The sequence below is a fragment of the Solanum lycopersicum genome, chromosome 10, assembly GCF_036512215.1.
Source record: "Solanum lycopersicum chromosome 10, SLM_r2.1".
In the NCBI taxonomy this organism is placed as follows: Eukaryota; Viridiplantae; Streptophyta; class Magnoliopsida; order Solanales; family Solanaceae; genus Solanum; species Solanum lycopersicum.
In genome coordinates this window covers 56,126,130-56,151,132 of record NC_090809.1, presented here as the reverse complement: position 1 = coordinate 56,151,132, position 25,003 = coordinate 56,126,130, and positions in this window count along the sequence as shown.

The following is a 25,003-nucleotide window of genomic DNA, read 5'->3' as shown; positions in this document are numbered from 1 at the left end:
TTTGGTGATCCGGAATTCTAAGATTAGTTTTATCGAAAACTTACATGGATGTCCATTAAGACCTTATCTATAGAGACGGTTGGTCACCATGGCTAAAACATTCTATTTTCAAGGTCAAACGAGCCCCACAAAAGGTAAACCCCCCATTTTGTTAATTTTCATGTGTTATATTCCACTATCATTTTTAGTGATAAAAAATTCTTACATCTTTTTTGCCAAAAGTTTGCATGGACGTTCATTATGACCTTATCGATGAAGCTGGTTGTTCACCACAGAGAAATGGCCCAATTTCAAGGTTAAACAAGCCTAGAGAAGGTAAACCTCCTATTTTGGTCGATTTTCGTTTGCTATAGTCCACCATTATTTTTTATGATCCCAAATTGTGGGATCATTTTCGCCAAAAACATGCATGGACATCAATTAAGACCTTACTATACAGTCGGTGGGTCACGACAGCCAAAACGATCCATTTTCAAGGTCAAACGAGTCCAGACCAGGTAAACCCCAAATATTGCCGATTTTCGTGTGCTATAGTCTACCATCTTTTTTTATGATCTGGATTTTCGAAATCATTTTTATCAAAAATTTACACAGACGTACATTAAGGCCTTATCTATGGAGTCGATTGGTCATCATGGCCTAACCGGCCTATTTCAAGGTCAAATCAGTTCCAGAGCAAGTAGACCCCATTTTACCAATTTTCATTTGATATAATCCACCATCTTTTCTGGTGATGCATAATTTTGAGATTATTTCAGCCATAAAATTTCATAAACATTCTCTAAGACCTTATATATAGAATTGTTTGGTCACCACGGCTTAAGAGTCAAACGAATCCTAGAGCAGGTAAACAACCTATTTTGCCGATTTCGTGTCCTATAGTTCACCATCTTTTTTGGTGATCCAGAATTACGAGATAATTTTTGCCAAACACTTACACGAACATCCATTAATACCTTACCCGTGGAGTCGGTTGATCCCCATGGCCTAAACTTTTCATTTTCAAGGTCAAACGAAACTTATAGCAGGTAAATACCTCGTTTTTCCAATTTTCGTATGCTAAAGTCCACCGTCTTTTTTGTGATCCAGAATTATGAGATATTTTTTGACAAATTTATACAGATGTCCGTTAACACCTTATTTTCAAGGTCAAATAAGCTTCAGGCCATGTAAACCCCATATTTTGCCGATTTTTGTGTGCTATAGCCTATAATATTTTTGGTGATTCACAATTCATAGATTATTTTGGTCAAAAGCTTACATGTACATCCATTTAGACCTTATGTATGGATTGACCGCCGAATCAGAAAAACTGGGTGCTATCATAAAGCTTTGTATCGGCTAAGTTCACGAGTTGGAGGTAAGCGGACTCGAACCGCTGACATCCGCCGCCAGCTCCCATAGTGTGACGGGCGGTGTTTACAAGGCCCGTGAACGAATTCACCGCCGTATGGCTGACCGGCGATTACTAGCGATTCTGGCTTCATGCAGGCGAGTTGCAGCCTGCAATCCAAATTGGGTTGGACACCACGACTAAAACAGCCCATATTCAAGGTCAAACGAGCCTAAATCAAGTAAGCACCCCATTTTGTCAATTTTCGTGTGCTATAGTCTACTATCTTTTTATTGATCCAGAATTTCGAGATTATTTTTGCTAAAAATTAACAGAGACGTCCATTAAGACCTTATCTATAGAACTGGTTGGTCACCACAGTCAAAACGGCTTATTTTCAAGGTCAAACGAGTACATAGCAGGTAAACCCCAATTTAGTCAATTTTCGTGTGCTATCGTTCAAGGGATTTTGGTGATCCAGAATTCTGAGATAGTTTTTGCTAAAAAATTACACCGGCGTCCATTAAAACCTTATTTATGCAATTGGTTAGTCAACATAGTCAAAACAACCCATTTTCAAAGTCAAACGAGCCCCAAAGCAGGCAAACCCTCAATTTAATCGATTTTCGTGTGCTATAGTCTACCATCTTTTGGTGATATGAAATTTCAAAATTATTTTTGCCAAAAACTCGCAGGGACGTCCGTTAAGACCTTATCTATTGATTCAGTTGGTCATCACAGCCAAAACAACTTATTTTCAAGATCAAACGAGCCTAAGAGCAGGTAAATCCATAATTTTATCGATTTTTCACCATTTTTTTAGTGATCCAAAACTCTGAGATCATTTTTGCCAAAAATTTATACGGACATCCGTTAAGGCCTTATCAATGAAGTCGATTGGTCACCACGACCAAAACAATCTATTTTCAAGGTCAAACGAGTCCAGAGAAAGTAGACCCCCATTTTACCGATTTTCTTATGATATAGTCCACCATATTTTTCGTTGATCCAAAATTTTGAGATCAGTTTTGCCAAAAATTGAATGGATGTTTGTGAAGACCTTATTTATGGAGTGAGTTGGTCACCACGGCAAAAACGATCAATTTTCAAGGTCAAACGAGCCCTAAAGCTGGTAAACCCCATACATAGTCTATTTTCGTGTGCTATAAGTCTACCATCTTTTTTGGTGATCCAAAATTTCAAGATCATTTTTACCTAAAACATGCATGGACATCCGTTAATATGTTATTTATGGATCTAATTTTTCACCACAGTCAAAATGACATATTATCAAGGTCAAATGAGCCCTAGAGCAGGTAACCCCCCTATTTTGTCGATTTTCGTGTGTCATAGTCTACCATTTGTTTTGGTGATCCAAAATTCCGACATCATTTTTGTCAAAATATTTCATGGACGTCTGTTAGACCTTATATATAGAGTCAGTCGGTCACCATGGTCAAAAGGTCCCATTTTCAAGGTCAAACGAGCCTAGAGTAGATAAACCTCCTATTTGCTGATTTTTGTGGGCTATAGTCCACCATCTTTTTTGGTTATCCAAAATTTTGAAATCATATTTGCCAAAAATTTGCATGGACGTCCAGTTAGACCTTATCTATGAAATCAGTTCGTCACCACAGCCAAAATATCCCATTTTTAGGTAAAACAAGCCCATAAGCAAGTAAACCCCCTATTTAGTTGATTTTCGTGTGCTATACAGTCCAATATTTTTTTGGTATACCGGAATTCCAAAATAATTTTTGCCAAAAATTTACACAGATGTCCATTAATACCTTAAATATGGATCTGTTTGGTTACCACAGCCAAAACGATCGATTTTAAAGGTCAAACTAGCCCACAGAAGGTAAACCCCCCATTTTACCGATTTTATATGCTATAGTCCACCATCTTTTTTGGTAATTCAAAATTCCAAGATCATTTTTTCCAAAAACTTGCATAGACGTTAGCTAAGACCTTATCTATAGATCTGGTTGGTTATCACGGCCCAAACTGCCCATTTTAAAGGTTAAATGAGCCCCAAATTAGTAGGTAAAACCCCTATTTGGTAAATTTTTGTGTGCTATAGTCCACTATTTTTTTGGTGATCCGAAATTCTGTGATTGTTTTTGCCAAAATTTACAGGACATCTGTTAAGGCGTTACCTATGGAGCTGGTTGGTAACCACGGCCGAAACAGCCCATTTTCAAGGCCAAACGAGCCTAGAGTAGGTAAACTACCTATTTTATTGATTTTCGTGTGCTTTAGTCCACCATCATTTTTGGTGATCTGAAATTCCAAGATCATTTTTGCTAAAAATTTATATGGACGTACATTAATACCTTATTTATGGAGCCGATTGGTCACCATGACCAAAATGGCTCATTATCAAAAAGGTCAAACGAGCCCTAGAATAGGTAAACCCTCCATTTTTTTGCGATTTTCGTGTGCTATTATTCCACCATTTTTTTGTGATCCATAATTCCAAGATCATTTTTGCCAAAAATTTACACAAAGGTTTGTTAAGACCTTATCTATAGATCTGGTTGATCACCTCTGCCATAACAATCCATTTTCAAGGTCAAACGAGCTCAAAGCAAGTAAATCCCCCATTTTGTCGATTTCCGTATGCTATGGTCAACCATCTTTTGTTAGTGATCCGAATTCCAAAATTATTTTTGCCAAAAATTTACACAGATGTTAGTTAATACCTAATTTATTGAGTCAACCTTTCACCACGGCCAAAAGACCCATTTTCAAGGTCTAACGAGCCCTAGAGTAGGTAAACCCCCAATTTTGCCAATTTTCATATGCTATAATCCACCATTATTTTTGATGATCAAACCTTCTGAGATCATTTTTGCCAAAAACATACACGGACATCCGTTAAAACCTTATCTATGGAGTCGGTTGGTCCTAGAGTCAAAACGTCTCATTTTCAAGGTCAAACAAGCCCAAGAGCAGGTAAATAAAATATTTTACCAATTTTCGTGTGCTATAGTCCACCATCTTTAAAGGTGATCAAGAATTCCAATATCATTTTTTGCCAAAAATTTATACAGACATCGTTAAGGACTTATCTATGGATCCAGTTGGTCACAAAAGCAAAAATTATCCATTTTCAATGTCAAACGAGTCCAGACCATGTAAACCTTTCATTTTACCGATTTTCGTGTGCTATAGTCCTCATCTTTTTTTGTGATTCGAAATTATGAGATTATTTTTGCCAAAACTTTACACGGACGTCCATTAAGACCTTATCTATGGAGCTAGTTGATCACTACATCCAAAATGACCAATTTTAATATATATATATATATATATATATATATATATATATACACACACACACACACACACACACACACTGTCTTCTGAGACGAACTAACTAAGAATTCAAGGTGATTATGCTCTAATGTGCTACGTACTTTGACTTTGGAATAGATGAACTGATCATCAAATCTGAGAGAAGGAAATGTTGAATTGAGTCGTACCAATATTTGGACTTTTCAATGAACTGGAATAGACTAATAGTAACTTCTTTAATAATCTAATTTTTCATGCATCTCTAAATAGAAATGAAGAGATGCCATATAATATTTTAACATGCAAACGATTTCGGCCTATAATCTGTACTCATCATAGTTATGGAATGAAAAAGAAAAGTTTTTTTTCAAGTAAGTTTACTTTAATTAGATATAACTAAGAAAATTTATAATGTCATAACTAACGAATTAAATGCAAATGTTGGGCTTCTACTTCTATCTTTACGTAAATAAAACATGACCATTTAATTAGTTTTTAATTCAATATAGTATTAAATTTGTAATTCAACTTTGATAGCCAGGACCAAGTAGTATATATAATATGTGATATCATGATGATATCACGACAAGGACATATGGCTATGCTTGAGGACATTCTTATGTGTTAGTAATATATCATATAAGTCAAATTTTGACTAGCCATAAATCATGGCACTAGTAAATATTTTACTTGAAAAGGTCATTTATTGTCTAACAAATCAAGCTATGGAAAGAAATATGACTTTTATGGCATGAAAATTTAAAGTGAGATTTAATATAATTAATATTTAGTGATTTTCGTCAAGTGAATGCAGTATAAATATAGCAAGAGAGAAAGAACCATCTCTTCATTTTTAGTAATATTTTCATAAATAATAACATGTTAAAAATGATACCTTCATACCAAAATCAATAATCTGAAGTTTGATCACCTATTTTCTCTCCTCCACATGATCACTTCAACAACAGTCTACAAAATGTAGAATCAGTCATCTTTGAATTTGCAAAAGTTAAAGTTGACAAAAAAAAATTTCCCAAAAAATTGACCTGTATGAAATGAAGTGTGTATGTCCATAAATTGAAGAAAAAGAAAGTCTCCCGTGCCTGAATTTTATGAATTGAAGTCCATGAATAATCGTAAATTTTCCAATCTTATACTGGGAATAACGATTGAAATTAAGTTGAAAAAAGAAGATAATTATGATTATCATCAGGATATAACTATTGGGGTGATTCCAAATGTGATTTTTTTTTAATGTGATACTATAATTACTTTTTTCTTTATCAGCTCCAAAATTTTCTTTATATTTGCTTTCTTTGTTTATGAGTTCCAACATTTTCTCAAAGAATCACCATATCACAATGCTACTTGGTAAATAACTCAATGGAGAGAATAGTGAAGGAATGAAAGAAAATTCAGAATCTGATGAACAAATAATCTTGATTTGCTTTGATCTCATTATTGAAATCCTCTTAAGGCTTCCGGTGAAATTTTGTTTGGAAAACTTGGCTTGCTTTGATCTGTAGCCCTAACTTTATCAAGTCTCATATGATTTGAATGTATTCTAATTAAATCTGAAATCTCTCATCAATGTCATTTACATTTTAATATAGAAGTAAGGAGGTTATATTGTAGGAAAAGACCTTTCAAAAGCGAGGTGTTTATGAATAAACAAAGTAAGAAAAATTACACATATTGAATCCTATATAATATACAATATATGTTGCTTTGATAATAATGTTTACACCGTTCTCCAATATAATTGGTATTCTTGAAACCTAGTCTTGTATATGTACCAAAGGTGAATAGAATGAGGAGAGGATATAAAGAGGCAAACTTTGTACAATTAGAAAATGGTACAAAAAGTAGTACTCATAGAAGACAGATTTTCCCCAATAGAATTATTAAATATCTTAAACTAAATCCACCTGACCACTTAGAGGTATAACAAAGAATGTGATCCTACCCTTCCCATTTCAAAGATAGAAAAAGAAAACATAAATAACGAATCCATTGGCAAACACCATTGTAGGTCACATTAATACTAAACACCTGATACGTCAACTCAAATTATCTACTTCTTATCTACAGTGAAAGTTCAACTTGTCCCCTTTCATAAGATGAACCAAGAACACTACAAGAAAGAAGGCGGCAGAAGCTTTGATAATTATGTTTGTACAAGTAATTATTTGAAATTGTTCCATCTTTGCAAAGGGTTGTTATATTTTCTTTTTATTTTAGTCGAATAATCATCATATATTTAAGGAGATATTTAACTTCTTCATGGAGATCTTGTTTTTAATAAAAAAATAAATCTTTTCTTTTTGCATATTTCAATGATAAAAAGAACTTTTTTTTCATTATTTCTAATAGCTTATTAGAATTTTTTGGTGCTGCCTTTCCATTAACTTAGTTGTTTGGTCAATCAAAGATTGAATTATTCTTTTTAACTTTAGTAGTAAGATTGATATTCGCGAGTTATGACGAGAGAGAGGGAGTGTGCGGATGGTAAGCACCCTTCATTTTTAATTTGGAGGTTGTGAGTTCACTTGCCAAGGGAGCAAAAGGCATTACAACAAATTTGATTATCAGGGACAAATAATTTCGTTATTAATAAATCAGATTTTGTCACTAAAAATCTTATGGGACGAAAAATAATTTATCATTCAGACGTCATTAAAAGTGTGTGTCTCTATATATAAAATGACGATTTAATGCTTCGTCGCTAAAAGTATTCCATTAACTACAAAAATAAAAATCGTTCCAAAATGCTTAAACATTTGTGACAAATTTATTTGTTGTAAAAAAATATATTTTTTGTAGTTAATAGTATGTTTTGTCACTAAAAATGTTATTACTATCGACAAATTTATATCGTCGCTAATTATTTTACTTCAATCAGTGACGAAATCAATTGTCTCTAAAGTTATATATACGTAGTTGAACAAAATCTAATTTTGTCACTAATGATTATATTTTATACTCCCTCCGTCCAGTATTGTTTGTCATGATTTCATCATATTAATATGCAAAAAAATGTAATTTATAGTAATTTTCATATAGTTTTAGGATATCTAATTTTTTTGTTAAAAATATTGAATTAATGTGATCTAATTTATCTTTAGAAATTAGTCAAATTGACTTTTAATAAGCGCAGCATGACAAACATTTTCGGACGGAGGGAATATAAAAAAATTATTTTTTTCTTAAATGTATATATTATAAATTTATCATCATAAAAATGTGGTTTTTTTATATTATATGTTTGAATTAAATTGTGTATTTTTAAAAAATATGTTTAAATATATTCATTACAATTTTGTCTTTTTGTTTATTTATTTTTATATGTTTTTAAAATTATTCACTACAATAATAAATTTATTTTAAATTAAACTTTTGAATTTATTCAAAAAAATGAATAGTTGGTTCAAGTTGAACATCGATATCAGTAACTATAGTACTTCATCATAATATATTTGAAATTCTCGTTAGATCATTTCTTTTATTTATGTTTTTATTTTTAGTTTATTTCATTTTTACACTGATGGAAAAAGTTAATGAAAATTAATGAGATATATTGCACCTTTGCAAAGTCTAAGTTTGTCGATGTTATCTTTGCATAGTTACTCTACGTACATATGTGCAATTACTATTAGATATGCACATATTTTATATACAAAAGCAAATAGATTGACTTAATCTATGTAGTTTACCAATCACAAATCAATAGACATGCACAAAACTTAGCACAAAGACTTGACAAATTATTATTTTTTTATCGTGCTTAGCAATGAAAGTGTATCAAATAAAAAATAAAAATGCTAAACAAATAAATATTAGTCATCTAGTGGTACAACTGTTCCCACTCACAATACCTATAACCAGGATTGTATTTTTCAAATGATGCATTTTATAATTGCGTAATTTAAGAAAATTGATGTATTTAACTTTTTCATTTTTACAAAATCAATCGAATTCATTAGTTTTAATATTTTTCACTTGTCAATTAACGAATAGACTCTGTCTACTTCTTATAAAGCACTTGTACTATTCTTTTTGTAAGTCGTCACTTGTTATAATGAACAATTGTAGAAAAAAAAATTGGTTTTAGCTATGATTTTTTTTTGTAGCTAATAGTTTAATTAGTCACAACAAATTTTAGGTCGTCACTATCTAACACCTTACATATTTTGTGATAATTTTTTTGTTATAACTGAATCATAGATTGATTAGAGACAATTAAATATTTGTCACCAATTATTTATATTATCATGACGAAGTAAATGTTATAATTAAGTATAAATTTTCATAGCTAAAATTTATAATATTTAACTAAGAACTCTAATTTGTTGATATTCTAACAACATATCTTTAAGATGAAATTCTTTTGTGTCAAAATTGAATAAATCATAAAACAAAAAATATTTTTTTCATGAATTAGATACATTATTAGTGACGGAATAATTTGTCACTGATAACTTTAAATTCGTGACGAACATTACTTAACAAATGGCGTCACTTAATTTTTTGGTGGAAAACTTTAGCGGACAAAACTTTGCTATGGATTTTTATGTTTCGTCACTAAAAGAATGTGTCTCATATATTTAAGCATGAAAAGTAAATTTTGTCACTATAAGCGAATAATTAGTGACAAATTTGATCTTGTAGTTTGTTATAAATTACATACACTATTAGTGACGAAATAATGTGTCAACGGCAACTTTTAATTCGTGACTAATATTACTTAATAAAATGACGCCAAATAAATTTTTGGTGTAAAACTTTGCTAGGAATTTTTATGTTTCGTCACTAAAAGTATGTGTCTCATATATTTAAGCATGAAAAGTAAATTTTGTCACTAAAAGTGAATAATTAGTGACGAATTTGATGTTATAGTTTGTTTTAAATTACATTCACTATTAGTGACGAAATATTGTGTCACAGATAAATTTAAATTTGTGACTAACACTACTTAACAAAATGACGCCAAATAATTTTTTAGTGGAAAACTTTAGTGGGCAAACGAATTCTTATGTTTGGTCACGAAAAGTATGTGTCTCATACATTTATGTACGAAAAGTAAATTTTTATCACTAAAAACGAATAATTAATGACAAATTAGATATCGTAACTAATAATTACGTAGTTATATATCATATTTGTTGTAGTGAGGAGTGGGAGCTCCTAGGGAGGATTATATAGCTTAGTAGATTTCTTTCTCTTATATAACAGAAAACGTTTTCTCAAGTGAAAAGACTTATATTACTAATTAATGGACCAAAATCACTATTCAAACTTGATGTTAAAAAGAATCTGAACAAAGGATATTACAAGCAGAAGGATATGCATAGTAGATACAAATCATTATTAAGGACTAACTCGTAATCATATTATAACGAAAGAGATATTTAATGGCTATAATTACTTTTGCCAAAAAAAATATTTAGCCTTTAATGGTATTTATGGAGTGTTTGTTACAAGTACTCAAACGTTATATTGACGTAAAATATGGTATAGCGACAATTATAAGATTGCCGCTAAATAATTTGAGCAAATATTTTATTATTGTCGAGTGTCGGATGCTTTTAATTATAGACCACTTATATCCGATAATAACTGTACAAAATATGACTTATACGCTGCAACTCCACAAACCAAAAAAAAACATAATAATATTATTAGTGTGAAAATTTTCAATTGATTGTCCAAAAAGATGTAAATATGGGAAAATGATGTAGAAAGTACAAAAGAGGTATACAACCACAAATTTTAAATTATTTTTATTTTCTTAAATAATAAAAATATTTTTATACCACTTTTTTTAACGAGGAATATATCCACTTTAATTGGTGAAATTGAAGGATATATTTGTCTCTGTTCTCATTGTTATCGTTAGAGGCGATCGCATTTTATGTTTATTATGATTTTTTTTAACCAAGAGTGATAACTGATAAAATGAATTTACTACATTATTGACTATTTTTCCTTACAAGACTAAGGTAGCATTTTATGTTTATTATGATGATTATTTTTACCAAGAGTGATAACAGATAAAATGAATTAACTACATTATTGACTATTTATTTCTTACAAGACTAACTTTTTCATTTGGAAAAAGAGTGACTTAGCATTTATAACTTCTGTTATAATTTTGAAATTTGTTCATGTAACGACTATCAGTTCTGACTTTTTCTCCAAAGTATTATGAGAGATGATCTAACATTCAATTTTAGTACACTATTTTATTTATTTTAGTGATATGAGTTTGCTATAAATTTAGCAAAGAGATGAACAAGCCTATTCATTCTAAAGCATGGCAGAGGAACAATTAAGTTCCGAAATTGAGGTTTTAAACTTATCAGAAAAACATGAAGTATCTCATCAGAGCAAACCAACAATCCCTTTTGATCTGCCAATTGAAATTGTTATTGAAATTTTCTTAAAGCTTTCGGCAAAATCTCTCTTGGAAATCAGGTTTGTTTCAAAATCTTGGCATTCATTGATTACTAGTCCTAAATTTATCAAGTACCATCTTAATTTATCGGCTAATCATAACAAATACTTCACCAACCATAATGTTATTTTGAGTATAACCCAACCAGAACTCAAACCTAAGGATTGTTTTGTTATGGAGGAAACTGATTTCGATTATCATATGAAAAACTCAGGTATATCTTTTACGATTGAGGGTTTTATCAATGGATTGGTTTGTCTTGTGAATAAGGAAAATGAAGTATTTCTATGGAATCCAACAATAAGAAAGTGTAAGAAATTGCCTAATTTTAGAACTCAATTGAAGAATGAGGGTTATTGCACTTATGGCTTTGGATATGATGAGATCCATGATGATTACATGGTAGTGTGTATTTTTTCTATTGTTGGATGTCCACCTCATTTTCAAGAGATAGATATATATAGTTGAAAGAAAGATTCTTGGCAAATAATACATTGTTCACTAAACGTGATACGATTAATTGGTTCGGGTAAATTTGTGAATGGAAAATTTTATTGGACTACTAGGATTAATATCCAAAGCGGTTGGAGCATAACCTCTTTCAATTTGATTAATGAGAAATGGAGTAAGGTGGAACGACCTTACAATGGAGAAGAGAGTGAAGCTCTTGTGTTGGGGGTGTTGGGAAATAATCTTTCCGCGATTTGTAATAATTCGACTACTCACGTAGATGTGTGGACTATGGAGGAGTACGAGGACAAAGAATCTTGGATAAAGATGTTTGCAATCGATTGTGCTCTAAATCCCGTGGATTATTTGTTTTCTCACTCATTTTGTTTGTCAAAAAGAGGTGAATTTTTTATTATGTTTGATGATAGTGTGATGATATACGATCCAAAGGATAACTCAATTAGATATTCAAAGACTAGGAAATTTGATTATAGTGTTTTGACAGAGTTCTTTCAAAGTCTAGTATGTCCGCTTTCACAAAGCGAATCGAAGGTACAAAAAGAATGAAGACATTGTGATAATTGCAACTATATAAGTGATGATTTTGCAAGAGTTCAATTCTATGAATTTTAAATTTTACAAGGAACATGTTTTAGGGGGAACTATAACCCACATCAATCCTCATGGAGAACTAATTTGTATTTTTCATTTTTAAGTATTTTCATGAAATAATATATTTGTTTTTTCATGGTTGTTAAATAGCATATTAATTTCTTTGGCAATATCATTTCATTAAATTTATCTATTTTTCCAATTAAGGATTGTATCTTTTTTCACTTTTACCACTAAATTTGATATTAGTTAGAATGGATTGAATAGACGAAAGCAATGGAGAAAATATTTATTTGCTATGATTATAAAAGTAGATCGAAAAACTTTTATCTTAAGACGAAGCGTTCCTCCGATATTGACGCCTGGGAAGGGTGGAGTTGCCTACCATTAATGAATCTTGATGACGGAACATGATAGCGCCTTATTAATGATCATATCGAGATGTTAGTTTATTAAATAAAAGGGCACATATAGAAAAAAAATTATATTTTTTTTTATTTATTGGCAACCAAATATATAAGAACCTTATATATTTTATGTTTTAAATTTGTTAAAAGTATATTTATAATGCTTAACCTAATCTTGATAAGAGTTTGAGTTCTTTACTTTCTTATAGGGAAAAGGTTAAAAAAGGTTCTTGTAAATTTTACTTTTATTAAAAGTTTGACTCATATTTTTCATTATCATTCTTTGTTAAATTATAAATATAATTTTTTAAATAGTTTAATTAGTATGTCAAATTTTGTTAAAGAAAAATGGCACATATATAAAAAAATTCAATTACTAGAATATCAAAATTTGAGTGTGTATTTATATAATTATGCCAATTATTAAAGCTTCATCTATTTTTTTTTGTTTTTGTCTTGTTCTTTAATAATAACCCAATTTCAAGTTTAACTTCAATTCTATACGACAAACGAACTCCAAAATCATCATCTACATGCCTACAAAATCATTTGTTTCTACAAATCATTCAAGCTAGGACCTGAATACATAAATCCAATTAGAAGAGAAAACAAAGATATATATAGATATATACTGAAATGTGAAATGGTTTAAGTTTCAATTCTAACAATTTACTTTTCTCATGAGACGATCATACGCACTAAAATTGCTCTCAATATTGCAAACCACGAATAAAATTATCAATAACTTAATTTAACTTGTAAAAATGAAGAAATTTAAATAGTTACTAGTAAACGAGAAATAATGACCACCATTTTTTATTGTGGGAATGAGTAAAAATAGAAAAATTGAATTTAGTAATTATCTTTTAGTGCAAATTGTATTTTATTGCCACTGAAAAGAGAACTTTTTTTACAGCCACTGTGCATTTACCGCTATTTTGCATTTTAGAGAATAAGTTAGTGGCAATCATTTTATTATCGTTAAATAATTGCCACTAAAAATACATTTTCGATATAATGTAATGATGACAGGATCCATGATCGAATTGGATTTTACATGAAGTATTGTAGAATGTTTGGAGTTTAGCCCAGATGACAATCTTGATTGTGGCAACCAAATGCATTTCTAACTCTTAATTTGTTTTTAGGTAACCATACATCATCTGTTTGTTGTCTTGGATACATATATGGTAATGAAGTCGCCTTCATATCCACCTCGGATATTGCCACAAACATTATGTATGAAAAGTTGTTTTTGCACTTTAATCAAATAAAAAAATTGCAATAAATTTTATCAATTCTTCATAAATAAATAGAAAGAAAAAAATTAAAAGTGTAATGGAAATAATTTGGATGACTAATCAAATTGAAAAATGAGACAAGCTTGAATATTTTTTGAAGAAAAAAATATGGCGTACAAATTTTTTCTAATAATAAAAGTGTCTCGGAAAGAGTCTAAATGAGAATAAGGCATCATTTGTTTTCATTAAAATTTAGAGGTTTAAATGTGAATGCACATCTAAATATTAAGATAAGTATTAAAATTAAGATGTCAGAATTTGAACTTGTTTGAGTATTGTTGGGTTTAGCAAGTGTGAAGAAAAGAAAGAATATGAAAAGTGAGGAAACTATTTTGGAAGAAAAATGAAAAGTCATTTGCAAAGAGCAAATGAAAAGTCATTTCTCCAATATCGGCAAAAAAAAAAGGAAATTGTTGTCCTTATATAAGGAAACACTTCCTTTACTTCTTAAAGAGCTAAGAAGATGGTGCCCCCTCGCGCCGTCGTCGCTTGCTCGGCTTCAGCAAATGATTTGATTGATAAATTTTTTGGACAAATTTTATGAAAAGTTGTTACTCTTTTCGAAAAAGCCGTTATTTTCCTAACAGACACAATTTTTAAAAAGTTGTTATTTTTTTCAAAAGACACAACTTTCTGGATAAAACGGGTTTGAACAGATTTTTCTGAACGGGTCATTTTTCGTTTTTTCAAACACTGAAATTTTCTTTCTCTGCATATATTTTTCTCTAAAAATCAAAGTGTCGATCAACTGAGTCTGTGTGACTTGTTGTTGTTCTTAAGTTCACTGACGTAAAAGAAGTTTGAGATACCGCTATTTCTTTAACAGGATTAATCCGTTTTATCTTGGGAGAAATTAAACCATAACCTCGGGTACAGTGAGGGAATTAAATTTCTTAAGGAGACAAAATAGTTTCTATGGACTCAGATTATTTAATACTTTTTCTGCTTCATCTTATTTTTGTTTATGTTTATTGGTTAACTTTATAAATACAGGTTGATAACAAATATTAAAATGCAGTTTCTAGGTCTGAACAATAAATTAATCATTAAGATTGTTTGTTTTCAAAATCTGAATGTGCATAATATATTTTTTAAATTAGAAATTAAACATTATATCAATTAAAAAAAATTGCTTTGGTCAATAAAAGTTATAATCCACCCCAAGATACTTCTTCCAAACAGTTGTTTCAAGAATAAGATTATAACCCATCCTAGAAAAAAATGATCTATTTGTGTTTCCAAATAATTTTTTTTCTCAAGAAACAATGATAACTTCTTCCAAAGAAATTTTGACAACAAACAAATTGTGTGACAAGAAGAGTTCTTCATAAATATCAATGCACCCAAGAATATTTTATATATTAGAAATATTATATAAATACTTGTAAAAGATTATGAGAACTTATCTATTCGAAAGAAAAAAATGATACTTGATTGGAAAAGAAGAGGAAGAAACTTGAAACTTGTCCAGAAGAAAAGCAAGGAAGAAGAGAATTTGTTTATGAAAAGAATGTTTATTATTTTAATAGAGTTTGAATGATATTAAGACTTCATTTGTTTGCACTTAATGGGTGTCTGAATCTTAATCAATCAAATTCGCCTCATTCAGGTTGTTTGTTTTTTAGGACTAAATCTTAATTATTCAGATTTAGTTCATTAAGTTTTTTTGTTTTATTTTCTTATAAGCGTCTTAATGGATCTAACTACATCTGAATGAATCAGATTTGTAACACACTCTTAACACCATTCAGACTAAAAATAAGACTCCTACCTTAATTCAATTACATTACAACAACTCATAAAAGTTTTTTACTTGTTTAATTAATGTTAATAAAACCTTTACCGTTATAAATTCATATATTCTTACTAACTTAATACACGTTTTTTACTTTCATAAATTAACCAATATATTTGAATTGATAAGCACTTCATGATTTAATATTTAGTAATAGGCCTGTGCAAAATCGAGTCAAACCATCAACTCGAATCAATTTTTGATTTATTGGTCTAACGGGTCAGCATATTAGGTAATTGGTTTGGGGCTCGGTTTAGTTTTTTTTTATTGACTTAAAGGTTCCCTGGTCGGGTTGGGAAGGAAAAATATCGGGTGCCCGATACCCCGATAAGACCCGCTATTTTTTTCCTAATTTCTAATTTCACAAATCTAGTTATTAGGACTAAGGTTAGAAAACTCTTCGGTTCCAAACTCCTCTCGTTTAAGGACTTTTCGTTTCTCCAAATTCCAAAGTCTGGCGAGGCGAGGCGACGACTACGGACTACTCCAGTCACTCAGGCAAGGCAAGGCAACGACTACTCCAGTCACTCAGGCGAGGACGCAACTCGCAAGGTAACGACTAACGATTATACATCAAGCCTGCAATATTTTTTTTCGTTCCATTAATCATTATGTATGTCTATTTTCATGATTCAATCGAAGGAACAAAATATTGGCTTGTTAGTCGAGTTTCAGTTACTCTAAAGAAGTGCATATTGATGCATACTTTTGGTGTATCTTCTGATAGTGTATCTTCTCTATGCTATACCAATTTGTTATCTAGTCGGATTGAGATATGAATTCAGTGCATTTGTGTACTATACTATGGTCTAATTGATTATTTTCGCGATGATGGCGTTCGTTTTCAGCAACATGTTTTGCATTGGTGATAAAATTTCCTCCTTTAAATGTCATTTGTTGGTTGTCTGATAGGTGAGCAAGCTCAAATTTCAGAAGTTAGAAGTTTGACTGCTCGAGACTTTGAGTCTCACTCTTCTCAGTTCTCATGACTTCTGCACAGACCTACTCGGCTCTCCAGTCTCAGGTTCTCAGTCTGTCACTGCTCAAGCCTCACAAGTAAATCTCAAAATTTTAAATTCACTTAGTTTCAAGATTTCACTATGAAGTGTGATGTTTGAATTTGATTATGAGAAAATGATTGTGAATTTTTTATTTGGCCATAGAAAGAACAACCAGTGAATTATGTTGCTTGGCCTTCTCTTCATCTCATCTCGATCATGGGCACCAGTAGGAGATGATCAAAGAAGCTACTATCCATTTCAATTTGTACTTCATAATACATTAAAATCTAATTAATGTATCCCAAAATTCTTCTTCTGATTCTTTCTAAAAAAATCTCAATTTTTTAAATCAAATTATCGACAAATTGTACTTGTAAAACTTGAACATGTCGATCTTGTAGAGACATTTCGAAATATGAGAAAGTGAGGTGAGATATGAACGATACAAAAGTGATGAAATTGTTGGTGGTCAAAATATTAATTTGTGAATCAGAAATCTACCATTGCAGTTGAATTAAAGATCGATAAGCTGTTGAAAAATTTGGAGATCTAATACATCGTTGCGGTGGAGAAACAAGAGTTGGGATTTTCAATGTATTCGTTATGCATTGAAACAACAAATACAAATGCTAAAGAGATGCATAACTTTGATATATCATTCATACCTTTTGTAATGTTGTGTAATCGTTCTTTTGAATTTTGTTTTTGATATGAATAGATTTATAAATACATTACTATTTATGTATCTCGTTTAAATTGATATGTGTTGTAATTCTACTAGATACATTAAGTAATTGTTTTCCATACAAATGTTAGGTTTGAGATTGATACATTACTTTGTGGTAGTTTCAACGTACCAGATACCATTAGTATAAATTCAAACTTACGTATCATGTCTAAAAAATTGTGTAGTTGCTCATGCAAAAATAAAAAGTTGTGTATCTGATACAATATAGAGTATCATGTTGTATTCTATAAAATTGTACATCTAACACACAATTTGTACAGTTGTGTTTGATAAAAATATATTTGATATAATACTGTTTAGATGACAAAATATTGTGTACATGATCTTCAAGGTCTTCACATATCTCCTCAAACTAAATAGACTTTTGATAATAACATTTACGTATCACAATTTATGAATCTGATACATGCTTGTGTGACACTTAAATTGATCATGTATTGTGTACGGATACATATCTTTCTAAATTTGAACAAGATAGAAGATACATAGAAACACCTAGATACATGATACATTTGGTAGAATTTTTTTTTCTAGTTTGAAAACTAATTAAATTTATATATCAAAACTAATATTTGAACACGATATATTGTGCATTATAAAATCGTAATGTATCGAAGTGTTGAAACAAAGACATTATACATTGATTTGAGAAACAAAGTTAACTAGATACATTAAAAAACAATCAATATATCACAAACTATAATCATAAGATAATTTAGTATTTAAACACGATACATTGTACATGATGAAATTGTAATGTATCATAATATTGAAATTAAGGTATTATATATTAATTTAAGAAACAAAAACAACATTATACATCAAAAATCTGAACCCATATATATCAGAAAAAAATGAACAAGAAAATCAACAATTTGATCTATTTCGACTTCTCCTTCTCAACATTCACTTAAGAAGATAAATGTAGTTTTTTTTCTATATTTACCCTTGTATGTTTTTTTGAACTATTAACATAGACATCATTCATGGATCTCGATCCAAAGTCCTTACTAAAGCCACTAGTAGATCAGTTTTTTCCGTCTTTTTGAACGTTATTTTCACAATCTATTTAGAAGTCCTAGATGCATCCTTTTTCGACTAGTTGAACAATTATAATACTAAAATAAGAATCTTAATTCGTATGTCTCAAGAAATAATAAGAAAAAAAAATAAAATTGAAGAAGACAACTATGGAGGTGACACACTATATCAAGAAATATAGAAGAAAAAATAAAATTGAAGAAGACAACTATTGAGTAGTTTAAATTTGATTTAGTGGAGCGAGAATGCTCTTGTAAATCAAATTGATATGAAATTTGTAACTGATAAGATTATGGAATGAAATTAGGGAGAGATTTAAGGAGTGAAAAAGGAAGAAAATTGCGTGTTAAGATTGTGATATGTAAGTAAGTGAGAGTAGTCTTCTACTAAGTTTTAAATCATAGTATAAAAGAAAACAATGAGAAAACATCAGAACCAAAGACTATAAACAACTAGATAATCCTTTTACATTAAGCTACTATCGGAATAAGAAAATGATCCATAAAGGTTTCATAGTCGAGGAAGAGTGAGATATATACGCTAACAACTGACACTAAATTACTCTAAAACAGAATGTATACACAAGTAACACATGTACAAAGAAAGGATATTACTAGCTAATACTCATTTTACCCAAATACTAACTTTGGAGACCGAAACAAATCTAACACCTAAGTACAATACATACGCAACAAGGAACAACATTGATTTGAACCGGACCCTCTAAACAATTAAAACGAGCACTCCCGAATCATGCTAACATGCATTTAAAAGACTCAATCCGCAAGAAAAAGAGCACAACCATAACTAAAAAAAACGCAAACAAAAGATAAGCTTTAGAGTGCATTGAACTCTCCCGGAAACAAAAACACCAACCATCTCGGAAAATAAGACAAAGTGAATAGTATCATACCAAACACTTCACATGAATTCGCTTTTAAATTCTACAAAAAGCTACATACTCAGTCAACACTAAAAGAAACAGGGATAATGAATTGTTTACCTTGTTCGGGGCAGCGACCTGAGACGAGAAACGAGTGGAAGACGACCTCACTGCTGCTACAATGAAGCTTCGACGAGTTTTCGTGAGTGGAGAATGAAAATAAACATAAAACTCTAGGCCCCCAGTCACTGTAGTATCTCCTTTTTCTGTTTTGTATGTTTCTATGTATATATATATTTCTTCTGACCTTTCTTACTCTATTTCTTTTGCCCCTCTAATGTATCCTTTTTTTTCAACTCTCTGTAATTACCCCCCCCCCCCCCAAAGATAATGCTGCCAAACAGCTTGAATTTGTACTAAATTGTACAATCTCTCAACGGTACATTGACAAGGTCAAGATGGGCTCACGATTTGGACTCGGGTCACAATTTTCCTGTTGAGGCTGAAGTTAAACTTTTCACTCCCCACATCCATTTGTAAATTCATAGAATGTAATAAATAGATTAATATTGGTGGGGAAGGATTTTGTTATATATTATATGGTGGAACCAACCCTAAATTTGATGATTGGAATCATGGTTTTGATCCAGGGTTCTAGAATTTCTAGTAATCTAGATAATTAGTTATTATTTATTGATTCCTGCATTATATTGATTGTTTGTAGACCAAGAACAAGATGAACATATCCGGAAAGGGGAGGATCAAGTTCTTAGGGTTTCAAGCTTGTTTCGAGGTAGGTGATGGTCGTTATTTCATGATTATGCCATGTATGCTTGTCCGTGCTTCATTATAATACTTGTATATGTATGAATGCTGCAATGTTGATCACATATGATCATGATGTTCTACTTGTGATTGTGATTGTGGTGTGTGAATTAGATCAGATAAAGGGAACAACTGAGCTACAATAAGGGAACCAAATTTTTGCTCAGTGTCAACTTAAAATATCGGTAATGCAAACCTAAAGTTCCATCTACAAAAGAGATTACAACTTTATTCCAGTATAGGTAATTTAATGTCATGTAGTGGTTCAAATTTGCATCAACTTAATAACAAAGCAGGAAACTAATTAACAAGCAATATTGTCCTCATACAAGGAAAATTAAGATATCCTTAAGAGGAGAGCCGACAATAAATGCTGTAACTGAGGAGAAGCTTAGATTAAAAACAAATATAACCTAACCTCTTCAGGCGGGGTTGTGTACATCCAATCCTCGATTCTTCGAACAAACTGAAAAAGTCGCTCAAATTGCTGTCGGAAGTACAGGTTTTAAGGTATATCATCAGAAAGACTTGGACCTTAAGAAGTACTAGTAACAATAAAAGCAACAAAGAAACCATTACAAAATAAAGAAGTAAGATATAGCAAAGCTTACATAGAATATAATCACATTATGTATGAAAAGTTGTTTTTGCACTTTAATCAAATAAAAAAATTGCAATAAATTTTATCAATTCTTCATAAATAAATAGAAAGAAAAAAATTAAAGTGTAATGGAAATAATTTGGATGACTAATAAAATTGAAAAACGAGACAAGCTTGAATATTTTTTGAAGAAAAAAATATGGCGTACAATTTTTTTCTAATAATAAAAGTGTCTCAGAAAGAGTCTAATGAGAAAAAGGCGTCATTTGTTTTCATTAAAATTTAGAAGTTTACATGTGAATGCACATCTAAATATTAAGATAAGTATTAAAATTAAAATATCAGAATTTGAATACTTGTCTGAGTATTGTTCGGTCTAGCAAGTGTGAAGAAAAGAAAGAATATGAAAAGTGAGAAAACTATTTTGGAAGAAAAATGAAAAGTCATTTGCAAAGTGCAAATGAAAAGTCATTTCTCCCATATCGGTAAAAAAAAAAGAAATTGTTGTCCTTATATAAGGAAACACTTCCTTTACTTCTTAAAGAGCTAAGAAGAAGGTGCCCCCTCGCGCCGTAGTCGCTCGCTCGGCTTCAACAAATGATTTGAGGCTGAAGTTAAGCTTTTCACTCCCCACATCCATTTGTCAGTTCATAGAATGTAATAAATAGATTAATATTGGTGGGGAAGGATTTTGTTATACATTATATGGTGGAACCAACCCTAAATTTGACGGAATAGAATATGTTATAGAGCTCTGGAAGTAACACAAGCATCGTTTGACTGCAAAAGGTTTTAGTATATTATTGACACTTGGCAGATCTAGAAAGGTATTTGGGCAAGACTCTCCGTATCTCACAAGTTTACATTTATGGAGAAGTATTTCATTCACGAGATATTTTATATGTATTTTATTACCAAGGGAAAGTGCAAAGTTGTGTTTCCTTCCTATAATAAAAATTTGTTGAATATGTGTTTTATGTCTACACCTCTAGCAGTAAAGTACCAAACTTCCTCCCTTCAGTTAATGAGAATCAATCATATTCATAGGAAGTTGTCAATGTGAAGTTGTGCTCAAAAGGGAACAATTTTCCCATTGTCCTTATGTGAAGGAAGATCAGCCATCGCAGTGCCAAAACTTTAGGCTTGTGCAAGAGAAAAGTTGATTCGGTCTCTCTTAGGTAGTTCCTTTATTTATTTTCCTTTTGAGAGGTAGATGTTGAGACATATTCTAGGTATCATCTACACGAATGATATAACAGAAAGCTTATAACTCTGAACTTTATGAAAGATTATATATTGAGAGACTACCAGCTGATTTCCCCCATTTAGTTGTTGTAGTCATCTGCAAAATAAAACTACCTAGAGCAAACTAATCATTAAAAAACTGAAAACAAGCTATATGTGGGAGGAAATGACAATGCGATGATAGAACTCAATTAGGGTTCTAGAGTGAAGTGTTCAAAACAAGTTTCAAATAGCAATTTATACTTACCTCACCACAACTACTGACCCTGAGATAGAGAATTGCACATCGTTTTCTCAAGCTAAATATAGAAGAAACAGAATCTGCTAAATATACTCAATTTTTACCAGTTATGTTTTCCTCAAAGCTATACGAAGCTAATGAAATCAAACTCAAGTTTATCTTGTTGTGCGCTTACCGGCAGAAATGAGGGATTGAGAGATCGAGAAAGAGAAATCAAGCGGAAAGAAAGAGAAAGAGAGATTACCTCTTGTTGTGCGCTTACTGGCAGAAATGAGAGATTGAGAGATCGAGAAAGAGAAATCAAGCGGAAAGAAAGAGAAAGAGAGATTACCTCTTGTTATCCCTTGCATATTAAGCTACATTAAATTAGTATTAATTGTAGAACAAACAAAAAAACTATGTGTTTATCACCAATTACTTATTTTCCTGAAGTTGCAATTAATGTTCAACCGCTTGAGGGCCAAAGGTGTGCTTCTTGATTTTTGAAGGATCTTGATTTTGTACGATAGATGTGTTGTTGATAGATTGTCTATGCTATAATTCTATTACATATAGTTGGTTTTTGTAAATCATCCAACATTTACTGTGGTCTCTTTATTTTATGACTCGATTATGATCATTAGTTAAAGTTTCAATAGAGGTGTTTAAATAAAAAAAATTATATGAACCAGATTGTTATGTATCCTTCAGCTCATTTCTGCTTCCTGCATTTATGAGCACTTTTTTTTTTTACCAGTGTCATGCATTGTTCTCTTCCCTATTGTCAGCATTTATGAAGAGAGCCAAATGCTTTGACACAGTTAGCACTTACAATACATATATTTTTTTATTTTTCTACTTATTTGGAAAAATATATTGTTATTGCCAGTAAACTGTAAGATTCGGAATTTTTTTTTTTGATCGAGATAACATTTTTTATGAAGTATATGTTTGAAATTATTTCCGGGTAACTTTCACGCTCCGAGCTACCCCCGAGATGCGGACACGGGATCAAGGACCACAAGTGATCCAAAGCTAAACCTATTGGCATGATCATGAGCATACTAAAGATAATAAACTAATGCGAAAGCTAAATCATAATAAAGATAAAAAGATAGATAATACCCATATGCTAAAACTGAGATATATGAAAAACTTATGATTTTAATACAAAGAAGTTATTAACTCAATACTAAGTTGAAACTAACTATGTCTGAAAATAGACTCTAACTGACTAAAAATCTTGAGACAAGCCCAACTAAGTCTAGCAAAAACTGAAACAAAATGACTAAAAGACTTAAATTAACTCATGACTCTTGTCCCCGGACAATGAAGACTCACCACTGATTCTGCTGAACTGGAGATTAGAAATTGATCTAAGTGTGATATGAATGCTAAAAACCTGAACCTACATCACGAGAAGATGAAACGCACGTAGCGTCAGTACTTGAAAGATATTTAGCATGTAGGATAGAGTAAAGCTGAAATAAAGAAAAATTCAACAAGTATAAAAGCAAGTATAATGTTATGAACATGATATACTGAATTCTAAGCTAACTGGATGCAATGACCAAATTTATAACATATTGAGACTAAATACTAACCGAACTGTAAATATGGTCAATACGATAGACTCTAACTAAACTGTGATGGCTACTAATAACCGATAATAAAACCACATGAGTTAAGTGTGGAGTCTGATATATACGCCCCATCGTGAGGACCCAATATACCTTGTAAGAGGTGTAAAGCCATGGTGGTGTGATCACTAAGTTGATGCCCACGTAGGGGACTTACAACCTACTTGGGTAGTAGTTCTGGGACTATTTGGGTACGCTGAACCCTAGTCCAACTCGATATTATGCTACTCCCAATGAATTAAATATTAAGAAATTATGACTGAATTTTAATAAATACTGGATATCTCAAAACTGAACATGCAAAATGAGAATGAAATAATTTATCTGATAATTATGCATTAATAACTGAGGCATGTATATCTGAAGTAATTGAAATATCTGACCTAGCATGTGTAATTCAAGAACTAAAGAAATACATAGCAAGGGTTCTGAAATTAATGCGATAAAATGAATAATAACTTTACAATCTAATTTGGAACATATATCTAACTAAGTCGTGATGATCTACTGTAATTATAGGAACCCTAAGTTTAATCATGATAAAAGAATGAAGAACTGACTGAAAACTAGGGATCTAATGGGTGAAAGAGATTCACTGGGGAAATCCCACATACCTGGTGATGAACTCCACAGAGAAATATTTAGATTTCGGGGCTGGAACTGATGAAACCTTGTTGTGTTCTTGAACTAGGGTTTTTGACCTTTTTCTGCTTTCTTGCTTGTAATTTTCTAAGTTTTTATTTTTGATTTTGAATTAGGTAAGTTCTTGTTATGTTTCTAGGCTTAAGCTGACTAAAATCTGTTGATTTAGGACTTAAACGACGTATCTTAGGGGTTAAATGAACTAGGAAAAGACCAAAAGACCCCCTGGAAATTTTGCTGTCGGACCAAACGACGACCTGGACTGACGGTCCGTCGTTTGGGTATGCTCGACAAGCCTTCACTAAAAAGGGCATAACTTTTTACTCAGAGGTTAGATTTTCGCAAAATAGGTGTCTACGAAAAGATAATTCAATTATATATCATTTCATAGGTCATATGGCACCTGATTCATTTTGTGCTAAAAATTATGACAATTTTAAGTTGACCCAACATCATTTCCCCCCATAACTGACTTCTCACTTTCACCTACGCTCAGACCTACGGA